The 26,031-nt window shown below is 45.0% G+C and overlaps 1 long non-coding RNA gene across 4 annotated transcripts in view; it reads right to left on the reverse strand.

Annotated features, from left to right (window-relative positions):
- LOC132024850 (uncharacterized) overlaps positions 1-26,031 on the reverse strand; it is a 121,757-nt gene that overhangs the window by 37,649 nt on the left and 58,077 nt on the right. For 3 of the 4 annotated variants that reach the window (XR_009406334.1, XR_009406333.1, XR_009406332.1), the window contains exons 2-9: positions 22,862-23,077; positions 21,197-21,376; positions 20,489-20,584; positions 17,661-18,003; positions 16,640-16,745; positions 16,368-16,445; positions 13,424-13,556; positions 2,564-2,825 (exon numbers count right to left, since the gene is read on the reverse strand). This is a non-coding gene — a long non-coding RNA (uncharacterized LOC132024850). The remainder of the gene's footprint in view (positions 1-2,563; positions 2,826-13,423; positions 13,557-16,367; positions 16,446-16,639; positions 16,746-17,660; positions 18,004-20,488; positions 20,585-21,196; positions 21,377-22,861; positions 23,078-26,031) is intronic. The other variant, XR_009406335.1, reaches the window with a different exon arrangement.

Consider the following 26,031-nt stretch of genomic DNA (forward strand, 5'->3'; position numbering starts at 1 on the left):
TTCAAAACAGACATGGGCAAGCCCTTCCGTACCCACCCGCCTGCCCCACCGTGGGAGTAACCCACGCATTGTGCAGGAGCTCCCCGCTCGTTCTGTTCCTCCCTCTTCCCTTCTTCCTGACTTCTCCCCGGTTAAGATCCACGGAGCACCAGTTCTCTATCATACTCAATTACTAGAAAGAAATCTATTTGGGTCACATATCTTAATTCCCTGCTGACATACCTTAATGGAATTAATATTTAACAATGCACACTTGACTTAGATCAGAAATGCCTTATAGAGGTTAGCTACTCGAATTTTACACTGTTACACCTCCTGGAAAATCAGTTTCAATCATCTGATATATTACACAACATCCAGGACCTAAACCCTTCACAGAACTGCAGGTCTGACAAAAGATGGTCCCTCCCAGCAAAACGGGTCTTTCCAACAGACAATGATAACGACATGATGCAAAGTGCTTGCCCTGGGGTCTCAGCGGCTAGAAAACAAGCCTGTTCTAGCAATAACCGCACATGCTGGCAAGCCTCCTTAGAAATGGCTTGTAAGGCAGTGTTGTCCAATAGAACTCTCTGTGATGATAGATATGTTCATGCTGGGGGCGCCTGGGTGGCTCACTGGGTTAAAGCCTCTGCCTTCAGCCCAGGTCATGGTCTCAGGGTCCTGGAATCGAGCCCTACATCGGGCTCTCTGCTTAGCTCTTAGAAGAGCCTGCTTCCCCCTCTCTCTGCCTGCTGCTCTGCCTACTTGTGATCTCTTTCCTTCTGTCAAATAAGTAAATAAAATAAAATCTTAAAAAAAAAAAAAAAGAAAAAAAAATGTTCACGCTGTCCAGTTCAGCAGCCAATAGGCACGTGCGGCTAGCGAGCACTTTCCATGTGATCGATGTGGTGGTGGAATACATTTTAAATTTTCTTTCAACTCAACTAATTTAAGTTTAAAAAGCCACATGTGGCCAGGGGCTATATTGAGCAGCATGGTTGCAAGGCCACTTGTAAAAATTTAAACTTGTAAGTCATACATATGATAAGACAATACAAAAGTTTTATAGTAGTTTCAACCGAGGAGCAAATGCAATGTTTAAATTTTAAAAGTGCCATTGACTTTCAATAATATCACAGTCGACCCTTGACCAACTCAGACGTTAGGAGGGCTGAGCTTCACACTGTCAAAAGTCCTTGAACGACTTCTGAGTTTCCCAAAACTTTACTAGTAAACAGAGCCTTAGTGATCACAGAAAGTCAATTAACACACATTTTGTATGTCATACATCTTATATACTGCATTCTTACAATAAAGCTAGAGAAAAGAGCATGCCCTTAAGAAAATCCAAAGGAAGAGCAAATACATTCACAGTATTTAACTGTAGTTGTTGAAAAACACCCACGTGCAAGTGAACCTGCGCCGTTCCGACCCCTGCAGTTCAAAGATCAGCTGTATTTGCTGAGACGCCTGTGTATCAGCAGCTGACTGTAGAGACTCGGCTGCTCTTAATAAAAAGGAGAAGGCTCAGGTCATCTGTGGAGCAGCCTGAGTTAACTGGACGTGCCCTCTGTCCTGGGATATCCTAGTTACCATTCTGGGAACCAAAAGAAGAACGCCGACTGTCCTCCGACCAGCGCCACTGTACCCTGCATGGGTGGCAGGTGGTAACATGTCCTCTCTCTTCAGCTGGGGTCCCGCCCTGTTCCAGCCCCTCCTGGCCAAGAAAGGGCAGGAGGTGGCTTTGCGGTTTGCTTTGTTAACTGACATCTGGAGAGTGGGCTCCCAGTTTAAGGAAGGGCCCACTGGGTTTGCATGGACTGTCAACCTTGGCACTAGGGACATTCTGGGGCCTATAATTCTGTGTTGTTGGAGGCTGTCCTGTGCTTTGGAAGATGTTCCCTAGGATCCCTGGTCTCTACTCCTTCAATGTCAGGAGCACCTCCCAACCATCCCAGCAGTGCCGACCAGCTGTCCTCCAGACACTGTCCCGTGTCCCCTGGGGAGAAAATCACCTCCAACTGGGAACCCCATCCTAGACCATAAGTTCTTGAACTACACCCTACCTAAGAAAGGAAGCCGATCTGAGTTTTCATCTCTAGTGCCCAGATGTGTGTTACTCGATAGACACTCACGCATTACTTAGATGAAAGAATAAAAGGCTATGATGAATTTTTAGCTTTACAGATGCCCCCCTCAGTGCCTACCACGGTGTAGGAACTATGTGTAAGAACAATAAATATTTTCTGGTTGCTTAATATTTTACAGGTTTTAAATTAATTACTTATTAAAATAATTATATATACTTATTTATATAATTAATTATGTATTAATTATATCATTAGTGTATTATAGAAGATTAAATATTAATTATATATTAATATATAATAGTCTACATTATCTGATATATCATTAATATACATTAATATGGTCATGTAGAAAATATAATAAATAATAAAATCAACTATAAAAATTAAAAATAAATATTTACAGGTTTTTAAAAAAGCAGAAATTTCGACTAATGACTATTTCTGTCTTCTGAGAAAGAAAATGATGGGGGAGGAATTACCCTTCCTCATACCTTCAGGCACAGGAAGCAATTTCCTGGCTTCTTCGGGTTTTCAGCAAACAGAGCAAGTCTAGAAAATACAGCCTCGCTATGTCCAATAGGCACCACGATTGTCTGTGTGTGAGGACAGGTCGCAAAACGGGCTCTGTCTCTTCACAGAGGCTGGTCTGGGGTCAAGAGCGCCGAGGCCAAGAGCATCAAGTCCCTGACTGGGGGAGCCGGTGAGCTCCTGCATCTGATGGGATCCCCCCAGGAACCTCTGCTGCCGGATTTCCTGCAAGAGAAAAACACAAGGCTGGCTGCAGTTCACCGCTCCTGAGCCTTGAACCGGCCCTCCCCACCTCGTGGTGCTTTTACATCATGGGTCTCAAGCAGACCCTGGAGAATGCGCCTACCACCCCAGCACCGCCAAACCCGCTGCACCGAAAACCTCAGGGATGTTTCACTTCCATGTACACGAGGCCCTGAGCACGTCTGCCCTTCATTCTTTCCTTGGCTGTTTACGGTCCTTGAAGCCTCCTGGAGAAGAATTTTTTTTTTTCCAAAGATTTTATTTATTTATTTGACAGAGAGAGAGATCACAAATAGGCAGAGAGACAGAGAGATGAGGAGAAGCAGGCTCCCTGCTGAGCAGAGAGCCCCATGCGGGACTCGATCCCAGGCCCCTGGGATCATGACCTGAGCCTAAGGTAGAGGCCCAACCCACTGAGCCACCCAGGCGCCCCGAGAAGAATTTTTATTTAATGAAAAATATCACTTTCCAAATTCCGCAGCTCTGGCTGTACGTTTAAAGAGCTGCTGCAGTCAAACCACCAAAATCTTTAGGTCACGCTGCTGTTTAACCAAGGACAAGGTCGGAGCATTGGTTGTAATTAGACAAGAGAGGAGAAGGGAACATCTGCCCTTCCTTTAGGGTCCTTTGCAGGAGGCACATGGGAATCACCGAGGCGGCTCTCTAAGGTCTTTGGGGTTGGGCCACAACCCAGAGGAAATCAGAATCTGAGGGTAGCACCAGGCATTACAAATACTTTTAAATAAATGTTTGATTTTAGAAGCTCTTGAGGTTTATGGAAAAAACTGCAGAGAGACTATAGACGTTCCCCATATACCCCACACCCCTTTCCCCCTATTATGAACATCTTATAGGAGTATGGTACATTTGTTTCAATGAATACGCTCATATTTCTTAAAGATTTATTTATTTGAGAAAGAGAGAGGGAGAGAGAGAGAGATCGAGATCGTGTACATGAGTGGGGTGAGAGGCAGAGGAAGAGATACTCTTCAGCAGAGACCTGTAGAGCACACAACGGGCCCCAGGGCACGATCCCACGACCCAGAGATCATGACCTGAGCCAAAGTCAAGAGTCGGATGCCTAACCGACTAAGCAGACCAGGGGCGGCCCTAAGGAGCTAATATTGATTAATGAAAATCCATACTTCATTCATATTTCCTCAGTGTTCCCCTAATTTGCTTTCTGTATCCAGGATCCCCGTCTTCCGAGGCTCTTCTGGGCTGCAAGCGTTTCATAGACTTTCCTTGGTTTTGATTACCTTAATGGCTTTGGGGAGTACTGGCCACATATTTTGTAGTCTGCCCCTCAGCTGGGATTGATCGGATGTTTTTTCATGATCAGACTGGGGTTATGTGCTTTTGGGAAGAAGACCATAAGAGGAAGCCATTCTTATCACGTCAGATCAAGGACACATATGTTAACATGACTTGACAGTAGTGAAGTTGACCCTAATCATTTGGCTAAGACAGTGTTTGTCAGGTTTCTCCAGGACAATGTTAGGCTTTTTTCCTTTTGATCTCACTGGACTCTTCCGAAGGAAGTCACCTTGCACAACCCACACTTAAAGAATGCAGGGTTATATTCCATTTCCTTGGGGCTTAGGATCTACATGAAATTTTTAGAATTCTTCGATACAGAAAATGTGTCTATTTTCCTCCAATTATTTATATCATATAGATACATTTATTTTCTACTTTGAGTTTCAATCTACTACTAATTTATTCGTGCTGTTTCAGCATTCCAGCTCTGGCTATTAGGAGTTCTTTTAGTTGGCCCTGTGTCTCTTTTTGGTAGTGGTGGTGTTTTTTTGAGCACCTTCTTACTTCTGGGCCTCATAAGATGCTCCATGCTCATCTTAAGTATTTCCTGCCCTAGTCCTAGAATCAGTCATTTATCCAAGTTCTGGTTCCTTCGGTTGGAGAAGGATATTAGAAACCAAGATCTGGGTGCTAGGTGTGCTCACTGCTACAGGGGTGACATTGCTTCTAGGGTCTTTCTGTCAACAGAACAAGGAAATTATATGTGTGCATACTAACCTATGCATAGACACATACCTGTAAGCACTTCTGTATGTAACTATTTGTATCTATATTATGCTAATATGAGTCCATATTGACATCTCCAACTCTAATCCAATTATCACTTGGATGTTTCTAGCCTCTCTTCTTTTCTATAACATCCCACTCCAACAGTGAGAAACTTGGCTCCCACCATTGTCTATACATTTACTTAACTGTGACTTACAGTATGCATGCATAGTGGTATCATAATTATTAACCTGTACCCTCACGGGAAACAAGTTTATCAACTACAGCATGCTTATGTACAGTTCTTTCTGCCTCTAGTCTTACAGACCCCACTCATTTCCAAGGTTACTTAGGTCAGTACATTTTCTCCTCCATACCTTCAGTGAGGTTGTTCAATACATTTGCAATACAGTTACATTGTTTTGTCACGATTCTGCATTTCATCCTGGGATCCTGACCTACTAAATAACTTTTTAAATCTGTGTCAAGTTTGGGGCACCTGGGTGGCTCAGTGGGTTGAGCCTCTGCCTACAGTTCAGGTCATGATCTCAGGGTTGTGGGATCGAGTCCTGCATGGGGCTCTCTGCATGGCAGGGAGCCTGCTTCCCGCCCCCCCCCACGCCTGCCTCTCTGCCTACTTGTGATCTCTCTGTCGAATAAAATAAAATGTTTTAAAAAATTTGCATCAAGTTTTCTCTTTGTCCTGTAAAGTTCTATAGGTTTTGACAAATGCATAATATATCTGCCATTATAGTTATCATACAGAATAGTTCTACTGTCTTAAATAATTTTCTGTGCTTCACTTAATCAACCCTTTCCCTGAGCCCCTGGAAACCACTGATCTTTCTACATTTCTGTAGTTTTGCCTTTTCATGAACATCATGTAATCTGAGTCATAAAATACATAACCTTTTCCTACTGGGTTCTTTCACTTAACAACTTAATATCTCCCATTATATAGATGTGTACCAGAGCTTACTTATCTATACACCTATTGAAGGACCTCTTGGTTGCTTCTAGTTTGGGAAATCATAAATATTGTTGCTATAAACATTCCTATGTAGGGTTTTTTTTTTTTTGTATGAATATAAGTTTCCAAAACAGTAAATATGTAGTAGTTCAATAACTGTTCAATAACTGAATGATATAGTAAGACTACACCTATCTTTGTAAGAAAGTACCAAAGTATCTTTCAAAGTGTCTACACTATTTGGCATTCCTACCAGCAATGAGCGAGACTACTTTGTTGCTCCATAGCTTTAGCTAACTGATGCCAGTTTTTAAATTTTAGCCACGATAATAGACATGTAGTGTTATTTCATTACTGATGAGGGAACAGAAGGCTGGCTGAGGACAAAAGCTGACACCCTGCAACCTTCCCCCACCCCCACTCCTGGGTGGGACATATGTGACATTCTTTAGGAATCTCCCACCTATCTTAATGTCAATACCTTGCTAAGAAGAGAAAAAAAGACCTTGACAATGGCAAGGTCATTGGTATCCAATATCTTAAAGGTCCTCTTAAGCATATGAAAGTTCTATTGAAACCTCCCTTGCCTTACCTCCCCAACCTCATCACACAGAACCTACCACCCCTCACAACCCTGGGGCAGCAGCTCTTTCTGCCCACAGGTCCTGTCCCTGTGCTTTAATAAACCACCATTTTGCACCAAAGATGTCTCAAGAATTCTTTCTTGGTCATCGACTCCAGCCTCCACCCCAACGAACCTCACCTATATTCTAAAACTTGATCAATTACTGTTTTAACTTGTAATTCCCTAATGACAAATGCTGTTGAGTATCTCTTTACATGCCACAATTTTCCATCTGTATATCTTCTTTGGTGAAGCATTTTGGTGAAGCATCTGTTCAGATCTTTTGCTCATTCAAAAATCTGATTGTTTTCTTATTAAGTTTTAGGAGTTGTTTTTATATTTTCGATTATTGGATATGTGTTTTGGAAATATTTTCTCCCAGTCTGTGGCTTGTCCCTTGGTTCTCTTTCCAGGGTTTAGACAACAGAAGTTTTTAATTTTAACAATGTCTGAATTCTCAATTTTTCTTTAATAAATCATGATTTGTCTCATATACTTACAAACTCATCCTCAAACTCAAGGTCACATAGCTTTTCTCCTATGTCTTAGTCTAACAGTTTAAGTGTTTTGTATACATTCAGGTCTATGATCCATTTTGAGTTCATTTTTTTAGAAGTGTAAGGTCCGGGACTAGGTTCATTTTTTAAATTTTATTTTATGTAAGGACTCCGATTGTTCTGGCACGACTTGTTGAAAAGCTTTCTCCATGGCATTGCCTTTGCTCTTTTGTCAAAGATCAGTTGACTGTATTTGTCTGGGTCTTTTCTGGGTTCTCTGTTCTGTTCCACTGATCTGTGTGTCTTCTGTCTCACCAATGAACACAGTCTTGATTACTAAAGTCTTGATGACTTGAGTCTTGAAATTTGGTAGTATGAGTCTTCCAATCTTGTTTTTTTTTTTTTTTTTTTCAGTATTGTGTTGGGTCTTCTTCTTCTTCTTCTTCTTTTTTTTTTTTTTTAAGCTTTCCAAATGAGTACAATGTATAGCCAATGTAAGAATCAACTGCCTTGAAGGCAGGTGGGAATAGAAGGAAGAACATGGATTTTAAAGTCCAGCAACTCTTCTTTCAAATTCTTGGTCTGTAGGCAAGCCCTTTGAAATTCTGGAGCTGAATTTCCTTTTCAGGAAATGGGGAATTAAAATGCTTACCGGCAGGGGTTTTTGTTGTCTGTTTTAATCAAAGCAATTTCTTAGAAAACCCCAGCATTGGGATGAGCAAGCAGCAAGTGACTAGTCAAGATGAATTCCCTTTTCTTTATTTTGAATGCTTTCTGGACTGTTTTTTTTTTTTTAAGATTTTATTTATTTATTTGACAGAGAGAGAGAGATCACAAGTAGGCAGAGAGTCAGGCAGAGAGAGAGGGAGGAGTAGGTTCCCCACTGAGCAAAGAGCCTGATGCGGGGCTTGATCCCAGGACACTGAGATCATGACCCGAGCCGAAGGCGGCAGCCCAATCCACTGAGCCACCCAGGCGCCCCTGGACTGTTTTCTTAGTACTTTTAGACCATTTAAATCCAAATATTATGAGGAACTGACATAGTTTATTATTATGAAATATTTCCCAGTAGATGCATAAACATGTAAGATGGGTTATAATCCAGAGTTTTGCTTCACCTGGAAACTAGCTGCTTAGACTAAAGAAATAGGTCTATTTGACAATCTTTTTTTAGAAGGAAGTGATTCATGTTGAGCCCATGGGGGATTAGTTCTAGTCTCTTTTTTAATGATTTGGGGAAGGGATAGGAATTTACTGACTGCATGAAACAATAATGAGAATAAGTAATGAATAGCACAAATGACTTAAAAAAAAAAAAAAAGAGTGTGAAGACGGTGCCTTTTTTAAGAATACGGTAAACAGGAAAATGACCAGGAAGGACATATTTTTGAAGCAAAAATAGGATCTCTTTATGACTATATACCTTTGTACTTCAAAAAATTGGGTCCATTGTCTCAGTACACATTTACATAAGTGAGATTATTAGGTAAAAAGTACAGTTTCAAGATTTTTGTATCAAAGCCTTGTTTTCCAAAAACACATCCTTTTTCGAAAAAAAAGTTTACACACACACACACACACACATATTTATATTTATACATACACACACACATACACACACACACACACAAGCAAGAAAACAAGGAGACCAAAAGCTAAAACTCAGGAGACGTGGGAAGAGAGGAAGCACAAATGAACTACATTTACCAACTACATTTATGCTCCAAGCTTGCTAGGCATTATACACATTTAATATTTATGACAAATTTAATATCACTCTCACTTCATAGGTAGGAAGTGAAGTCTCCGAGAACTAAAGTAACAGGGCACGAAGCATACAGTTCACACAGCAGAGCCAGGAAACCCAAGTAGACGTTGAAACCAGCACTCCAGCCCCATCTCAAACATCATCATACCACACTGCTCTAATTCTTTAATTTCTGAAAAGGAGAAAGAGTGTGAAGATCTCCAAAGTTCCTAGGTATTTTATAAACTGAAACCTAATTTTCTTGTACAGAGGTCCTAAGACTTCTGGTACTGCCTCTTTTAGCCGTGCTGAAAGGAAAGGATTCTTTCATTTCCTGCAGGACACAGACAGGCACGTTTTCACAATGGCCTCCCCAGGATGGTAACCCTCCTCAGGCACCTCTCCAGGAGTCATTAGTGAATCCCAGAGCCCTCCTGCCGGCTCTCGAAAGACCTGGCAGCCCAGCAGCGGCAGCAATAATGAGACTCAGCCACCGTGTAACAGATGCTGGGGCTTCACAGGAGAGAGGGGCCAGTCTCCCTGTGCCTCTCCTTCCTGCTGCAAACATGAAGCCCAACCAAACTGCTCACAATACAACTGATGACAAAACTCAAAGAAAAGAAAATGTCAGGGGTCAGAAGTGGCCATAGAAACCACCGTAGAACCCAATTAAAAGTTGCTGTTTTCCAGCTTCGCTTGTGACAAGTGTTTCTGTGCACATCCCCGCTTCCTTTCCCTGAGGAGAGGCGATGAGACATGAACCAGCGGAGTGGAAAACACTGCCCCAAGAAAGGAGCTGCTGGAGAATTCACAGGAGCAGGTGCAATGCAATTTAAGAGTAATTAAAGATATTTGAAGAGAAAAACAACCCTCTGTCATGTAAAGTAGAAGGAGATGGGGAAAATGGGGCTTAAATTTCAGAGACTTTATTCCTAAGACAGACATCTGGCCGTCTCCTCACAGTCATGCTGGGAATCCCAGGCGGGAGTGTTTTAAAAACCAGTTGTCTAGGGTCTGATGCTCCATTTTGCAAGTCTAGGAACTACAGTTTGTCTACTTCCTCACAGCGACTCGGGCTCTCAGGGGAGTCCATGCTCACTGGTTTAGAAGACCCTAAAACACATACCAGAATGTCAAGGTGTGGTTATTGTTTTTCTTTGTAATATTTGCATTTGTATTCTTTTATTTATGGCCATAGGAAAAGTTTTTTTCCTATTAATTATAATACAGTTGGCGGGAACCATCCTGTATCAGTTAGCTATTGCTGCCTAACAACCATGTCCAAACTCAAAGACTTCAGACAATTAGCATGGGGTTTTGCTCACAGATCTAGGGTAGCAGGGCACTTCTGCTGCCCTGGGAGAGGCTCAGCTGCTCTCTCCTGGACTTCCTCCAGCCGTTGTGCTCCCCTGGTGCTTGGGCCACACGTGCTGGCTGATCTAACACAAGGCTAGCATAGTCCGACAATCAGCCCGAGCGCTAAGAGTAAACGGGCCTTGTTTCTCATCATTGAACAAGTTGGCCTGGATGTGTTTCCATCGTAGCTGTGCAATGTTCAGACAGACAGACAGAGAAGGTGAGAGAAAGAAGTATTTAAAGCCTCTTGAGAACCTATGCTTAGAAATGGCACGTCATGGCTTCCAGCACATTCTGTGGGCACAAGTCACAAGCCAGCCTACAGGCCTATATTCAGAGGTTAAGAAAGAGTCTCTAGGTATTGACAAGATGAGTTCCCAAGTCACATACAGGGTACAGGAAAGGTAGTAATTACCGCTATTTTGGCATCAACCTTCCATCCCTCCCTCTCTCGGGCTCTTAAAAACTGAATTAATAAGCAGAGTTCACTTGATAAAAATAAAATCCAATACAACTGGACAGTGCTCAGGGGTTATTTCAATCACGCTCCCAAAGAATCTGATGAACTCTACTTGCTCCAAACCCACAGTGCACCAAACACCAGCTTGTCTCTTGGGCTCCCCTACCCACACACTCTCTCCCACACACCCTAAAGGTCCATGTGGAGGTCACCTCTCCGAGTGGACTCTTTCTGCAGACACCTGCCCCTAAACCCTTCCATGACGCACTGCTTCTCACTGGCCTCAATCTGCTGGTGGCACCTGTTTCCACATAATAGACTTAACTTCCTGTAGCCACTATAGTAACTACTACGTTTGGTTTTTAGTCAATAAAAATTTAATTGCTGTGAAAGTTGCTTCAGGAAGATATAGAGGAAAACATTTTCTCTTCGTCTCCTGCCCCCTTCTCAGGGGCAGAAAGGCAAAATGGCGCTTGTGGAATCTGGAAGAAAAACACATTCCTTTTTTTTTTTTTCCCCCTTTCTTTAGCAGATACCATAATGACCAGAAATTTATAGCCCTGTGTTTCATAACCAAGTAGAAAAGCCCAAATGTCTGTGGGCCACAAAGGTTTACTGCATTCACAGGAACATTTCCTCAAGTATCCCGGAACTGAAACCTAGTTATCTGGCAGAAATCCAAGAAGCCCAAACCCTGTTAGAGTAAATTAGCATTTAGGTATTCAACATGGCTTTGGAATGAGTTTTTCTGTAACGATGAGTTTTCTAGGTTACTGTTTCATTACATAATGCCCTCCTTATGAGAGCCCAAGGGAGAATTTTCTCTCTGATCTCAGAATGGGGGAACAACTGGGCTGCTTCTTAGCACTTGGAATAGTTCTGGAAAATCTATAGGATCTTTTGGTGTGAATTTTAGATAACTTCACATCAGATTTTGTTTTATCTTTTCTAGTTCTATATACTCTGTATTCTGCCTTCTTTACTCAGTGATTCTCATGTTAATTTTTTTTCTTATTTAAGACACTTCTTAAATTTTTTTCCTAAGTAGTCTTCACCACAGCATGGAGCCCAACACAGGGATTGAACTCACAACCCTGAGATCAAGACCTGAGCTGAGATCAAGGGTCAGATGCTTAGCTGACTGGGCTCCCCAGGGGCCCCTATTTAAGATACTTACTAAGCAGATTTAATGGTCTTTTAGAGCCTAAGAGTCTAAAGAAGCAAACCAATAAACAAACACCAATTTCTCAAGAAAGCTATAGTTTGGGGCACCTGGGTGGCTCAGTGGATTAAGCCTCTGCCTTCGGCTCAACTCATGATCTCAGGGTTCTAGGATCGAGCCCTGCATCAGGCTCTGCTCAGCAGGGAGTCTGCTTCCCCCCCCCCCCCCTCTCTGCCTGCCTTTCTGCCTACTTGTGATCTCTCTCTGTCCAATAAATAAATAAAATCTTAAAAAAAGAAAGCTATAGTTTAATTTTTTGGAATGCTTAAAAATTCTTTGCTTTTTTCTATCTTGATGGGATTCTTTCTTTTCGATTTCAGATACTATGGCCTGAGTTAACCACACTTCTCAATGGTTCAGCATCATCTAAGAGGACCCTTCTCATTTTCTTTCTTTCTTCCTTTTTATTTCACTGCTCTGCCTCATCTGTCCCAAGGCAACCATTTCAATGTGCTTAATGCAAGCCCCTTCGCTACTGTGTTCTTATACAACATATAGTTTTATAGGCATCAATCCTAATGGTGTGCAACTATAGTTAGAAACCTCCATCTGTTTCTTTTTCATTCAGCCCGTGTTTTAAAGACCCATATATTTTTCTAAGGGTACATCTACTCTCTTGCTTCTCTCTGCGGAAGACCACGAACCCAACACATCTGGCCTCTCCACTCCGCAGACTGCTTCGGACACCCTCCCGGCCTGCTCCCAGCACCACCACACGTATGCTGGGAGCACAACCCTTACACCCAGGATGAACAGTTTTGAGAGTGAAAACGGCGCTATTAGCAATGCCATTAGCTCTGGCAGCCGTGCACTGCAGCTGTCCCAGGCGAGCTGACACGCCTTGTCACCTTCCTCATAGAGGACCCTTATGAACTGTGGGCAAATCCCTTCTTGATAGGCATGAAAGAGTGGACTTGCAGGGTCAGGAAGTATAACGGACCTAAGCTGCTGTTACCCCCAGAGTCCCCTGCAGGATTTCTCGACCACTTTACGCTCCCATCAGCAGTGCGTGAGGGCCCCCATGCCCCCGTGTCTCCAACATTCGGCAGAATCCTGATTTTGCCAGTCTAGTACATGTAAAGGGATACCATGTGGTTAACTTGCATCTTTCCATCAGCCAATGAGTTTGAGTATCTTTTCATGTTCCTGTTAGCTTTTTGTTTTTGTGTTTTTAGGTTTTTGGTTGTTTTTTTTTTTTTTCCTTTCTGTGAATTTCAATCTCCCTTCTTTGCCCATTTTCCATGGAGGTATTTGTCTTGCTGCTTTGCAGAAGATGGTACCTTTTCTAACACGAGCACACATCTGCCTTCTTAAACTGCATAAGCAGCCCCACCGTCCTTCCTTGCAGAAGTAGGGTCACATGATGATGAGTATAGGGACTGCTAGGGTTACGAGATGCTATGAAACATGCAGCTGGAGAGATATAAACGAATTGTAGTGGACTAAGCGGTGCCTCCCCCTCCAAAAAAATTCATATACTGGAGTCCTAACCTTCACCATATTTAAGATGTGGCTTTAAATGAAGTCAGAAGTGTGGGATCCTAACCCCCCTAAGGCTCGTGTCCTTATAATGAGAGAGAGACATCAAGTCAGTGGCACACACAGAAAAGTTTACGTTAGGTGGGCCTCCAAGTCAGATACAGATAAAAATATTAAACTCATTTAAATGGCTTACCTCTTTGGGCACTTGGAAGCATCAAAACTTGCTGATCAACACTTGGAATGCTTTATAAAATTTAACCAGCAGTGTCATTTCCAGGAAACTGTTCGGGATATAGGCTGTTTTCAGAAATCAGGTATTTCTTCCTCTGGGGGGGAAAAAATCAGTGAATTCTTCATCTTCATGATTTCCTTTTTCTTTTCTTTTTTTTTTTTTTAACTTATTTTCTAGAGTAATACCCTTGTCTGGTATCGTTTCTTTCTTTCTTTCTTTCCTTTTTAAGGATTTTTAAAATTTATTTACTTGACAGAGAGATTGAGATCACAAGTAGGCAGAGAGGCAGGCAGAGAGGGGGGCAGGAAGCAGGCTCCCCACTGAGCAGAGAGCCTGATGTGGGGCTCGATCCCAGGACCCCAGGATCATGATCTGAATAGAAAACAGAGGCTTTAACCCACTAAGCCACCCAGGTGCCCCTGGTACCAAGTTTCTTAGAGGAACTACATGTGGCTCAAACACCTGTGTTGTTCTCAAACACTTTTGGCTCCTGCAACTTACAATGTCCAAAGAAACTGGACTTTGGGTCTGTGATGTGTCCTGTCATAGGTCCTATAGAATCATTTCAGGGATACCGCTAGCTACGGTGCTGCTTAGTTGTAGGTTATCAGGAACGCGTCTCATGCGAACACTGTGATCAGTTCCTGCCAACGTGTAAACTGCAGTAGGAATGATTTGCAACAGCTAACGTAATGCCACGTGGCAGCACTCTACAGAACGGAGCCGATCCTGATGGATATTCCTGGATATCAGACTTCAAATCTCTAAGTTACCAAACCTTCTGCAGAACTCCTTTGAAGTCCTAGAGCACGTCTTGTGTTTCTACAGAAGTTACTAGAACTTGGCCCAACTTCTACTAAACGGCCTCCTCCTCCACCACCACCTCCGCCATCCCCACCCGCACTGCAGAGCTGACTTCTGTCCTGCGGGGGGGTGCACAGTCTTAATCTTCAGACACCTAAAGGACTGTTTACCTGTTCCCCATTGTAGGACTGCTTTTTCCTTCGTATTTCTCCTGGCCATTATATTTCTTTTTCACTGTTATTATCCTGCCTGCTGCTTATAACCTCCAGAGCCACTCTGCTTTCCCTGTCTGCTGCTCCCGTTCATAGAGGTTCACCTTGTCTTCTCTTTTCCAGCTCCTTTTCCTGCTGCTTCGCTCATGCTCCCTGGCTTTGGGCTGAGCAGAGCATCCATTCGGTCCCAGGTTGACACTGCAGAGCAGGTCTCCTGCCATCCCCTGAAATCACCTGGCAAAGCTGTGTGTGTGTGTGTGTGCATGCATGTGTGTACGTGTGTGTGCGCGCGCATGCATGTGTATACGTGTGTGTGTGCGCATGCATGTGTATACGTGTGTGTGTGTGTGTGTACACATGTATGTGTTTTCCTGGAGGGAGGACTGCAGTCGACCCTACAGATAATCTGGACCCACAACAATTCCCAATTCCCTATGTCCCTGACCCTTTGGCACAGAAGCTGAGAACCTGGAAGTTTTCCACTTGCCAACTTTCTTTGTTTTGATCCGTGAGCAGGAAAATGCCCTTTCCTGAATGAAAAGCAAAGTGTCACTAGGAGAAAACCCTTTGCTCCTCATTCTTTCCTCTGATTTCTGCCTGGACTGTAACGTAAATCACAGACGGAAGCAGCCAGCAGGCGCACGCGAGGCTGCCAGCCTGGGCATGAAGGCCTGTGCCTGAGGTAGAAGGGCAGGAAGTCGGGGCACCGGGCTGGCTCAGTTAGTGAAGCAGCTGCCTTCGACTCAGGCCATGATCCCAGCATCCTAGGACCGAGTCCCACGTCAGGCTCCCTGCTGGGAGTCTGCTTCTCCCTCTGCCTGCCTCTCTCCCTGCTTGTGTTCTCCCTCTCTCTCTCTGGTAAATGAATAAATAAAATCTTTAAAAAAAAAAAAAAAAAGGAGGGCAGGAGGTGACAACGTTTTAAGTCTCTAACAGTGTCTCCGCACCCCCACCCCAGCTGGGGAGAGTCAACCTCCAGACGTATTTCTACATGATATGAAATAAACACACACACGCACACACACACACAATTTTAAAAAGAGGTAAAAATATAAACGGAGGGGCGCCTGGGTGGCTCAGCTGGTTAAGCGGCTGCCTTCGGCTCAGGTCATGATCCCAGCGTCCTGGGATCGAGTCCCGCATCGGGCTCCTTGCTCAGCCGGGAGCCTGCTTCTCCCTCTGCCTCTGCCTACCACTCTGTCTGCTTGTGCTCGCTCTCGCTCCTCTCTCTCTCTCAAATAAATAAATAAATAAAATCTTAAAAAAAAAAAATCGGAAATTCTAGAATCTTCTTCCTGTTCCCTGACTGCTTTGTGTACGGACGCCTGAGAGGCCAGCATCTTACTTCAGGGGCCTCTGCTAAACAACCAAGGCATCGCTATTAACAGAAATCGGCCAAAGTTAAAACGGCCGAGAGGAAGAAAGGGGGAAACGCCGAGAAAAGGATCTTCTGAGATAGGACGGCCATGTTCAGTCATTTTCGTTTTATATGGAAGTGACTGGAAGGACATCCATAGGACGCTAATGGCGGTAGTTTGAACCTTCTGTGTGTTCCTAACTCTCCTCACCCACCGTGTACTAAATTGCCACAAGAAAAACAAGGAAAAAGAAGTGTCATTTCAAGTTTTGCAGACGTTCAATACAGGCCCTCCGTCCCTCCCAAAATTGACTTCAGGTGCCCCTGTCGTGGTGCCGAGCGTGTCCGTACACCGCACGGATGGCTCCGCGGTGAGCCCCCACCTGCGAGGACAGCCCGGCAGGCGGGACGGGAGGGGGCGGGGGGGGGGGGGTCGGAATAAGGAACATGAACGCTCTGGGAAGCGTCTCCCTTGGTGGTGAGGCACCCCTCCCCCCTATCAGGGAGTCTGCCCCTGTCTCGTCCCACTTACCAGCGAAGTGTCTCAATTCCTATCCCGTCATGGAATGATGGGCACTTCGCCCTGGCACGCCTTCTGGTCCAGTCCTGCCTTTTCAGAGACAGAAGAGCAAGCTCTGAATGGGAAGGGCATGTCCAAGGTCAAAGAAGACCTGTAGGCAGCACCGTGGGGCTTGGAACCCATTCAACTGCTCGCAGCCCCCATCGCTACCACCCCGACTGCCTCGCTGAGTCCTTCCTGCAGGCTGGGCAGTGCCCCCGCGGGCCATCTGCAGGGTCTCTTACCTTCACGAAAGCCCCATAAGGTAGGGGGGTCTGCCATTGAGGAAGAGGAAAAGATGCCACCGGTTGAAGAAACGAAGACTCAGGTACATCTTGTGCTTTTCCGAGGCTGGAAGGAAGCAGAACCAGGAGGTGAGCCCAGCTCTGTCTAGCCCTTTCTACATCAGCTGACTCAAGACCGGGTCTGCACGTGCCCCACAAGTCCCCCAGAGGGGTCCTCAGCTCCTGAAGGCTCAGGAAGTCATTTCGGTGCCACGTCCCTCTCCCCTTCAGTGCAAAGAATCCTTCCTGAACGAGCCTGTTGTCTCAGCAGCTGGTGATATTTGATTCGATTAACACCCTGGGACCTATCACCAGACGTAAAGATGATGCCTAATTAATTGCTTACATTAAAGAGCTGGCACTTCTTACATTCGGTTCACACTTCTGGCTTCAATCATGTTTTCGTTTCAGCAATAATATTTACATGATGAGCAAATAGTCGATTCATACTCCGGCGTGGACCTAAGCTGGGGGTGGGACCTCCCTAAGCAGATGTCCTGGACAGGTGTAGAGAAATGGGTTTTTTTTTTTTTTTTTTTTTCCCGCAGCAAGAGCCATGAGCAAGCTCTTCCGCTTGTTTTACAATACAAAGTCATGCTCAGATCAACAAATATTCATTGAGCACTGACCTAGTCTGTGTCAGTCATCCCATTTCCAAGGCCCCATGGGAGCCAAAGAAGGGCACTCACTAAGAAGTCACATTGAACTTAACTCTGTTTTCTTCCCCCTCTTTTTTTTTTCAGTCCAAGATCTAGATGCACTGAGTAAGAAAACAGACTCGACATGAAACGCGTGAAGTTTCGATAGGCATTTGCTGAGGTCTCCCAAGATGTAATCACGCAGGAGCGGAGCAGTTTGGGATGTGCAGTGACTCCCGTAATGTGAACGGGGTCACACTGAACTGAGGTGACACGCAGCAAACTGTCCTATGCCGTGTCTTGAATCAGAACGTGGAGAATGACACAGAAAGGCAAGACTCTACCTTCTGACAGCAGGAAGTTGGAAGGAATACGGCAGCGTGGATGCCTTCGGATGACAAAGTGCTTGACAATGGGCCGAATTCTAACACCGTGAACTTGAGCAGGAAGAAACGCCACAGAACCATGCGCAGCAGCACCACACAGCGGAGACGCGGCTTGGTGGAAAAGGCTTGACCGAGATCAGCCCCAAGCTTGACACAAGGCAACGGTGTGGTGTGCGCCGCACATCACTGATGCAGCCATCTGTCCTCAGTCGTGAAGCGGCTACCTGGGATCTATGTCACCGAGAAGGGACGTGGACATACCGAAGCGTATTTCAGAGGAGAGGCTCGGGGATGGGGACACCTCGAAAACAGATGAAAAAACAGGTAAATCTTTGAAGAAAGAGATGGTTAGTCTGGAGAAGAGCAAAGGAGGTTGATAGGAGGGCGACCACAAGGGCAGCACGTGGACGACAGGGAGGACCCGGGGGCTACAGGTCCTGTGGGGTCTACTCCGGAGAGCCACGGTACCTCCAACAGGAGAGACTTGTTGACAGCACACCGGGCTCTGCCCATCAGTCTCCGGTTCACACGCCTACAGAGTTCTCCCAGAACTCCCAGTTGGTCTTAGTGACACCAACTACTTTCTTTAGGAGAGTTAGTGTCGTGTAAATACATGGTGCTGGTTCTTTCTCTTTTCGGAGAGAACTTATTTTAGGGAAGTTGGACACACATCGATCTGTGATTCCCTGGGCCCCCGCTGGAGTTTTATGTTTTACGTACGTTTTTCAGGAGGCGACGGAGAGGAGAATTCTCTCCGGCATTCTTTATACAGACCAACACAGATACCACATTACACTGACTAGAAGACACCAATGGTTTTAAGATGCATCGCTATTACCTGCCATTAAGGAAGAGGAAAAGATGCCACCAATTCAGTTAGACCCCAGTCTCCTTCACATCTGACTGTTCTGGGTCACTTTTCAACTCCAAATTGGCCTGTTGTTCCCATTTCCCACATGTTATTTGTGTCTGTGCCATCAAGAGCATCAAGAATGCAGTATTTCTTTAAAAAACACTCCACTATTTTTTTCTAGAATTTTCTTCCGACCAAGTAACACTCGATCTGAAGGTTTGATGTTCTTAACTTTTCTGATCTAAGCAGCCAATGTAGGTTTTTGGACAACAACAAGGATTGGATTCTTTCTTCAAATAGTCCTTAAATTGTCTGCTGACTGAAACTCCAAGGGACACTGTCCAGTAATGCCACCAGGAAAAACAAAATCTGTTCTGCATAGAAAATGAACAATAAAAATCCCAAATGGCACCTGGCCAACAGATGCTTGGGATATTAGAATGTGAAGTCTGGGTGTTGGAGAGTAAAATACAGTGATTCAATCTGCCTTCTGGCTTGGGTTATATCCTTTACCTGCCCTAGGGTAGCTGAGTGATAACTTCTCCTAGTTCTTCTTTATGCCACTTAAGAGTCTCCTCAAAAGGAGAAGCTGTCCGTATCTCTCCTTTACGCCCAACTTTTCTACTTTGGAAGTCTTCCTAATCTTTTCATTTCGGCTAGCTTTCCTAGCTGGTGGGAGACAAAGCAAAAATGGGAGGGTCAACCCAGATTTTGCATCACGAAAGAAGGCATGCTTCATCTCTTTTTTTCTGTTTTAAAGATTTTTTTTAAAAATCTGTCAGAAAGAGAGAGCAGAAGCAGGGGGAGCTGCAGGCGAACAGGCAGAGGGAGAAGCAGGCTTCCCACTGAGCAAGCAGCCTGATGTGGGACTTGATCCCACAATGCCGGGATCATGACCTGAGCCAAAGGCAGAGGCTCAACTGACTGAGCCACCCAGGCATCCCCATCTCTGTCTTTATGAAGGAGAGCTCTGTGACTGGACCGCACAGAGGTGGTTCTTAGCTCTGGCTGTGAAGCAAAATACTTTGTAAAGATTTTTTTAAACTGTAGATCCCAGTGGATGACCCCAAGACCCACGGACTCAGACTCTCAGGGGTGGGGACAAATCGAGGGAAAGCAGGCACCTGTATTTTTAAAAGAGTTCCATAGGTTGTTGCGTAATGTCACAGAGGCTGTCACCCTTTAGGAGGAGGACGACACCGGGCATTTTCCAGTTCACGCGGGACAATTCTCCTGACACACACGAAAGCAAACGTGCAGCTCTGTGCTGCAGAAAACAATTTCTGCGAGCGGGCCCCGATTTTATCCAAGCTGTCACGGTCACACCATTCTGTACTCAAGGTGACTAAACCACAGGGTAGGAAGGATATGGCCACGACCGGGCACGGGATGGCCATGGCAAGAGCACGGCAGGAAACAAAGGACGAGATTTTCTTCCTCCAGTTTCCCCCTGTCCCAGATGCTGGCTGGTCTGAGGCTACAGCGGAGCTCGCCCCACCCTCCACTCTCTGGCCACAACTTTGCAGGACCCTTTCAGGAGCAAAACGATTTGGGCAACTATGCTGGTTCCGCGATTTGGGGATCGTCTGTAGCCTTAGAGTGGAAGGCTGTGCTCATGGGGACCTGCCTCTCAGAAAATGTGCAAATCCCTGCACCAGAGGACTCGGAAGAGGTTTCAGTGGCCACGCGCGAGCCCTGACTCGCTCTCCTTAATCGCCTCCTTCTTAGCCAATGTTCTTCAGAATTTTAGGTGAGCATCAAGGACCCCATCCCCCATCTCGCCTAGGGTAAGTAAATCACTGCTGATTCTACTCTGAGCTCTAAGGCCTTTAATGGTGCCAGTTTCCTTTAATCCTGCAGTTTTAACTTCTGGCCTTTAAACTCTGCAGTTTCAGAATGCCATTTCCACACCAAAGCCCAGATTCCCTCTCACCTCTTAGATCCGGGGACCTCTTGGTTATATCCAAGGAAGAATCCGAGAGTCAGTGTCTCCTGTGAATTTCAATTCTTTCTGGGTCTAAAGCCGGGGCTGAAAGCAAGAATTCAAGAGGCGCCAACCATTACTGATCAGTGCTGATGGCTGGAATATACATTCACACTGTTCTTAATGCTTCTGCTTCTGCTACCATGTACTGAACACACTTTATTACCCCATTTACTCCTCACCACCACCTATGAAGTAGGCTGCACTGTCCACCCCCATGACAGAAACAGAGTCAGATTAAGCAACATAATAAGGGCCAAAGTCAGCTCCTACTCCAAAGATGAAGGTCTCTCAGACACTGGTTGTGTTGGAAAGGCGGTGAGGAAAAAATAATATGGAACCGATGGATGGGTAGATGGATAGATCAAGAAATATGTCATAAATACCTAAATACACACAGACACATGAATATAATCGAGTCTATCATATGAGCTAGGGAGTCATTATGTGGCGACTTGTGCTATCTTACTTGTTTGAGAAGGTTTGAAAACAAAGTGTTGGGGTGACATAGAAAAGCAGTGAGAGGATCAAAGTCGTGTCAATCCAACATTCTTCCAAGGATCTGTCTCACGTCTCTATAATTCTGTGTTTTAGAATTTTACATTTAGTTTGACAAGTGTGTACTGAAGCCCCATGATGTCCCAGGCGCCAACACACCTGGACCAGGCCTGGGAGGCTACACTCACGGTCGGTGCTGTGAGCACACGAGACGGAGCCCTTCCGGGTTCACACGCAGCAGCCGACGCTAACCCAACCTGCGATCCGAAGCTGGTTCTGGCTGTGGTCCAGGTGGGAAGTGCCGGGGGAACCCAAGGACGGAGAGGTCTGGAAAGGTGCCTGGGAACAGAAGCAATTCGAATGATGCCTTGGAAAAAACAGGGAAGAAGTCAAGCGGTCCGAACTGGGTTTAGTCAAAACACTTCCGACCCCAAACATGTGGGTTCTCCCCCCAACCTCATCCACACAAACACACCAACCAAGTCTCTAGAACCACCTATGTATCCTGCAAGTCCTTGCGCTTCAGACACGATCTGGAGTTAGTCAGAACCCACAGGCTAAGGGCTCAGTCTCCCAAGACTGCCCTTGCTTCAGGGACCAGCGGAAGGTGGTGTGTTCTTCGTTATCACGCCGGTGGCTCTTGTGAGCACCAGGGACTCATTCTAAGACTTGCGTGCTGGGCTGACACATTCACGTTCTAGAGACTCCTTCGGACTATCTGTGTCTTGGACACCACTGAGCCATTTCTGTTCTGGGGGCTGGCAGTCTCCTTGAGCCCCACAGGAAAGTGACGTACCTACTGCTTTCTCCAGGGGCTCGACACAAAGCCTCTTCCCAGAGAAGAAGAGAGAGGCTATCCGCATCCAAGGGCTTTCTCCACTTTTCCTCTGCCCCACTATCTTCCTTCCCTCCTGCTCACCTCCCCCCCCACAGCTGAGATCCCCTGCCCCGGCCGCTGGCTCGACAGACACCTCTCCCCACCTCCCTACCGGACCTCCTACCAGAGGCTAGAAGCTTAGCTCCAGCCCATCTTATAATGACTATGCCAAGTGCTTTTAGGGTCGTGGCTTTTGAAAATTAAAAGCCCTTTTCCACCCTATTTTTTTTTTTTTTTGGTAAAACTCCTTTTCCCCCTGATGGAGTAAATGATGCCTAAATGGGGCTGGGATGGGCTGGGGAGGGAAGGGGGCAGAGGCAACAGGAACTGAGAGCGGAAAAAGCGGTTTATATTTACAAAAAAATTCTGGGGTGCCTCTGTGGCTCAGTGGGTTAAGCCTCTGCCCTTGGTTCGGGTCATGATCTCAGGGTCCTGGGATCGAGCCCCGCAGGCTCTTTGCTCAGCAGGGAGCCTGCTTCCCCCTTTCTCTCTGCCTGCCTCTCTGCCTACTTGTGATCTCTCTCTGTCAAATAAATAAATAAAATCTTTAAAAAATAAATAAATAAATAAAAAATAACATTCTGTCAGTGTTCTTATCACCACCTTTAAATTTGGTCCATCCCTTGAGCAAAAAGGGAAAGACTTACTTCCTGCGCTTGGGTCTCCGAAGAATTTTGCTTCCACGTGACCTGCTCTCAACTAGAGGTTGAATCCCAAGGTGACCCTAATTCCAAAAGAAGATGAATCTCACACCTTGAGAACTGCCTCGGTCTTAGTTACCGCTGAGTCTCTGGGGGTTTTTCTCAGGAAACACAGCAGACAGAACCCCAAGCTGCTAATCATCAAAGTGTACAACGATTTAGAAATGTAACGACGTCTGTATGTTAATTGTATGGCTGGTGGACCTGCTGTGTATTTTCTGAACAATTACAACACGAGACCCTTACCGTGGGGCCACGTGCTTCACGGGTTTCCTGTGCCAATAACCACCACAGGGAATTCAGTATTTCCCCCACGGCTACCTGTCCCTGTGCACTTTGGCTCTTGTCCCGTTTCTGAAACTTTCAGTTCGCATCCCTGTGGCATGCCTTCATTGAGATCCTTTCTTCGGTTTTAGTTCTCTGTCTGGTCCATTTGACAGTCTTCTATATCAACCATGAGGCCTAAAGGAAAAATAACTTGTCAGTTAAAAAAAAAAAAAAAACAAAAAACTGAAGCCAAAAATGCAGATGTTTGAGGAAAATACAAAATATAACTTGATTTTTTTCTCCACCAACTGCCCACCCCAAATGAGGACCTTGGGAGTTTTATTTCTAAAACATAACTCTGTATCAGAAATGCTCCTGGTTTCACATCAATAAATACCCAGAGGGCCTATCTCTCACCATAAACCCATTCAGGTAAGGGTCAGAGATGTCTCTCCCCATTAAGCAGGGAGAAGTTTTCCCTGTCACAAATTAAAATCCTCCCCTGTGGCTGTAGATTTATCCGTAGACTTGCTCACAACGGTCTTCTTATTAATGGTGATTGGGAACAATAAATCATTTCCTCCCGCTACAAAGGCTGCTCAGATTGGTTCAAAATGGCTAACCTCCTGTTGAAGCGAACCTCCCCTGAGCCGATAATGCATCTGGGCAAAGAGTGTAAGGGGAAGGTTTGGAATGGGAGAGAAGCCACGTTTCTAGGATTTAAAGGAAATATTCAGCAGCATGTGGCTTCATTACCTTATACATATTCTTAAACAATACTCAGAAGAAATATTGACCTGACGGGCTTTGAGTTTTTGTTCACCTTTACCCAAAGAGTTAAATATCGACGATTCAAGTGAGCTTTTATTATTGAGTGAAATAACACCAATTCACTACATTATTCGGGAAGTATGTGCGTGCTCAACACCATATCCTCTCCGTCATTCCTTCCCATCAGTGACGGAGGAAGCTTCCTTCTATTTCAAGAACACAAATTTAGGTCATATAATCAATAAATGCTAATACGACGCATATAATATGCATTGACTGGGCTTTGCAGTTCTGAAAACAATAAATCACCATGAGCTGAAGCAGTGATCATTTTAAATAAGATCCGGAAATATATTTATTTATTTTGGTTGTTGGCCAATCACCTCCATTGTCTTCTTGGTACTGGGCAACATACAAGGAAAATTTCTCTCCCAAGGTCCACCTCACAGATAAAGCACATTCTTGGAAAAAAAAAAAAAAATTCCCTCAACTGAGCAGACAGTTTCCAAAAAGCACATGCAGTCTTTTAACTCAAGGTAACAGTCAGACCTCTTGGACATTTTTTCAACTCCTCTGAAGAAGCAACAAGAATCCATGTACCTCACTCAGTCGGCCTGACTTAAAGGAGTATGAGACGAGACTCATCCACATGGAGAGTTAAACAATGCAATTTTCCCAGTATACACCCGCTGGGGCAATCAATAACCTGTTCTCAAACCAGCAAATTGGTTTCAAGTATTTGGTTCACCGGTTCCATCCGACAAGCATGAATAAGAGGCCACCTCGCGAGTGAAAGAGAAGGGGGTTAGGAGCCCTGGAAAAATGTGTTCTCATCAGAATTCCTGTGCTTCCCTACTGCACGGATGGTATTTGCAAAACTCTTTGGAAAGAACACTGGGTTTAATTTCAGGCAATCCTCTTTGATGGGATTTTAACAAAAAAAAGCTTTTGCGGAGTACTCTATTTCATTTCATGAAAACAGCTCGCACCATGTAGCTGTTTAGATAACTCCATATTTTCTGGATTTTAGGTTTTTCTTAACATTGCAGCCAGACTATTCTTTCTAAAATAAAACTGATATTCTCTAGAAAGATTTACGTGAAGTAACTCGCCCTTCTGTGCAGCCGTGAGCTCTGGGGATATTGGTCAGAAAACCAGGTCCTTGCAGTAGCAGAATGTCTGTGTCCCTTACTCTCGGACCAGGAGGCTGTGTTTTCTTTTTATTCCGTACTCACTTTCCCATTCCCTGAGCGCCATCGACCTTCCTCTTCAGCCATCAATATCCAGTACCACTTCCACAAACGGACTTCACTCTCTGGCTCTCTGAGGGCTTCTGTAACCATCTTTCTGCCTTTGGAAACTCCTTTCCCTTTCTTCCTCTTAGGATAGAATGCTCATGCAGAAATTCCAGCCCAAAGTACAATCATTTCTTTTTTTTTTTTTTTAAGATTTTATTTATTTATTTGACAGACAGAGATGACAAGCAGGCAGAGAGGCAGGCAGAGAGAGGGGGGGAAGCAGGCTCCCCGCTGAGTAGAGAGCCCGATGTGGAGCTCGATCCCAGGACCCCGGGAACATGACCTAAGCTGAAGGCAGAGGCTGAACCCACTGAGCCACCCAGGTGCCCCCCCCCCGCTTTTTTAAGTGGGCTCTACACCCAACATGGGGCTTGAACTCACAACCCTGAGATCAAGAGTCGCATGCTCTGCTGACTAAGCCACCAGGTGCCCTGCCAAAGGACGACTACTTCTGTGTTCTAGAGCAACGAAAGGTCTTTGTCCAGCAGGGTAGGTTGTGTCTTCTGATTAAGTCCACGCAGTTTCAAAGATACATATGCAAAGGGAAAGGAAAGGGGACCTCTCCTAGCTCGTCCTACCAAATGGCTAACGAGCAACTCACTTCCTTGAATGGTCCCCAAGGCTGCCCTCTATTCCTGTCCCGTGCTTACCACCAGAACAACCAACTGGTCAGCACATCTCAGAGTATGTCTGCTTCACTAGTAAGTGGAACCCTCTCCTTCATCCTACCCATGTCCCCACAGGACACAAGACACTTAGATTTGGGGACTTAAAACTGTTTTAGAGACACTATGGGTTAAACAGGCCTCTGTGGGCTGCCCTAGGAGTCCTAGGATATTTTATCCACTGATAACCTCAGACTCGTACTTGTAAAGGGATTTTAGCATCATTAATAATATTATTCCTCATGAACCTGGTATCTAAGAAAAACTGCGAGCTACAAACAAATGAATTATAAAACCAATCTTTGAAAAGGAGTATTAAGAAAATTGGAGGCTGGGGCACCTGGGTGGCTCAGTGGGTTAAGACGCTGCCTTCGGCTCAGGTCATGATCTCAGGGTCCTGGGATCGAGTCCCGCA

This window comes from Mustela nigripes, chromosome 9 (assembly GCF_022355385.1).
Source record: "Mustela nigripes isolate SB6536 chromosome 9, MUSNIG.SB6536, whole genome shotgun sequence".
In the NCBI taxonomy this organism is placed as follows: domain Eukaryota; kingdom Metazoa; phylum Chordata; class Mammalia; order Carnivora; family Mustelidae; genus Mustela; species Mustela nigripes.